Source organism: Cyphomyrmex costatus, unplaced genomic scaffold (genome assembly GCF_001594065.2).
Source record: "Cyphomyrmex costatus isolate MS0001 unplaced genomic scaffold, Ccosl1.0 scaffold1466, whole genome shotgun sequence".
NCBI lineage: Eukaryota > Metazoa > Arthropoda > Insecta > Hymenoptera > Formicidae > Cyphomyrmex > Cyphomyrmex costatus.
Genome location: NW_017275464.1, coordinates 66728 through 69172, shown reverse-complemented (window position 1 = coordinate 69172; position 2445 = coordinate 66728).

Here is a 2445-nt window from a genome sequence, read left to right as displayed (position 1 = left end):
GGGGGGGTGAAAGTTACTTCGCGTGGAAAGTGCAACGTTTTTGAACAGGGAAAGGTGTAGAATAGTACTTCATGTCATACATGTATAGCAGAAATAATACGGTTATTTTAAAACTATGATTGTTAATAACTTTTTAACAAAGGACGAGCGACGGCTAAAACCTGTTGGAGGTTACTCAGGGTCATGACCTGGACAACATATGTCAAAATCAACGTCATTGGAGGGGGGGTCCCCTCATCGACACATTTACCAAAATGTTAAATGTGCCATCGCATCGTCTTAAATTGTTTTTAAATCGATGTACCGAAAGTATCGCGTACCAGCATTTTTGTTATTGTAAATCTTGTATGAATATTCTTAAACATAAAACTTTATTAAAACTGTGACTCAACTGAGTATTCATTATCGATCAGAAGAGCGTAGTGTGAAAATTTACTTATGCCACGAAGATTAGTGATAGACGTACAAGCCGCGCAAATTATTATTCTTCGTCAGGAAGGTAACAGTCAGTGATATGTGATAAGACTAATGGATCTAAACCAATCTGTTGTAAGTTGAACTGACTCGGTATCAAAAAACTCACAGTTTCCGTAGACGACGAGGACAACGTAGTAGGCGAATAACAACAAGGGAAAAAGACAGGTCGATGATGCTGTACATATACCATTATCCGACAACTATTGCTCGATAAATACGTAATGAATTGTGTAATATTCTGAAAAGAGAAAATGTGAATGTTACGTCCGAGTTTTCGTTCGTTCGCGGTTCGTTACGCTCCGGACGCGGCGTGTGGGATTGTTCGGCGAGGCTAAGCAAAATGGTCTCAAGATTCGGGGTCGGACTCGAGCTCATCTTGAGATTTGAAGTTAACATGGAGAGTAAAGAACTTAGAGATGGAGCCGATCGGAAGACGTAGAGTGACCGTGGGTCGAGCGGAAACGCACGTCGTCTCTCATTCCGATAGTAAAAGAGTATTGTAACCCCGCGTGTGTTTTAATCGTAGCGCGACGGGTAGCTTTTCACTGAAGAGGACTCGAAATGAAGACGAAGCACGCACTGCTCAATTACGCAATTGATTTGACTTTACTTACGTTTCGCACTTATGCGAAAGGCGGAATCTGGATGATTAATATCGAGCGATAAGACTCACATCGCGAGAGTATAGCTAATGGCTATCGGTCAAACCGCAATTTAGAGAACTAATCAAAACGCTTCGGAATATTCGAACGCGAAAGACCTTATAGTGCTATCGAAGATAGAACAATAATGAACAAGAGCGCAAGTTTTCGCTCGCTTATATAAACCCAACTTGGTGGCCGCGGTGTGTGGAAACGCCGAATTTCCCCGAAAATGGACAACAAATCATATTTACATTTATTTAATATCTTGCTAACTAGCAATCGCATTGCCTTAATACTCAGTACAATTTTAGTTTGTATTTACTGAAAACACACCATATCAGGTTGATTTTCCGCTAGCGAGCGTGGAGGCGCGAGAATAAGGCCGCATTCCAATTAATTGTTTTTCATTATAGGGTTTCACCCTATCTGTCAATCAACTCATCGAGTGTCGCGTGATGTACAGTACTCCTTGCGCACTCGCTGCGCCTGACTATCGCATAGAAGACTTAGAAAGAAAAAGAACGATTTAGTCAGAATAGCGCAATGTAATTGATAAAGTCACTAGATTAACAAAGTATCGCGATGAGAGGATTAACATTTGGAGCCAAAATGACGTCGAAAGTTCAGATAGTGCATTTAATGTAACTTTCTACACATTAACCCTTGTGTGCGCAACCGAGTACCAGGGTACTCACCACGGTACATGTAAGTACACGCTTTGCATATAAGTGGATTAAAAATTAAAATTTCGCTTGGGACGTCCGGATCGTCGTTATTTAACTCAATTTTTAGCAAATGGTGCAGTTAAAAATTTTAAGAATTTTTTTGTAAGGAAGGGATTAACAACGTTAACTTTAATGGTAAAAAGTTGGTTGTGTACACAAGGGTTAAGTGCAATCCTGTTATAACTGTATATGCGTTTGTGACTTTGTGTAAATTAATTGGTTAGGAAACGTCGAAAATGCTCGGTTGCTGTATTGAGAATTGCAAAAACCGCAGCGAAAGAGGCTTTCGTGTATTTCGCGTGCCAACAGGCGATAGGCGTAAAGAATGGCTTGAATTAATTGGCAAAAAAACATTGCCGGAAAGAGCTGTAATTTGTGAAGTATTATTAATTTGAGTTATTATCCTATGATACAAATATTATTATGTATCACATAATAATTATTACATTAATTTTACAGGTCCATTTCGACAATAATCAATTTGAAAATAATCGTGAAGATGGAAGAAAGCTGCTTCGTCCATTTTCAAAACCTAATTTGTTACAGAAACACATAGCAGAAGATAAAGATAAAGAGGAAAATAATTCTAGGAATCCGGA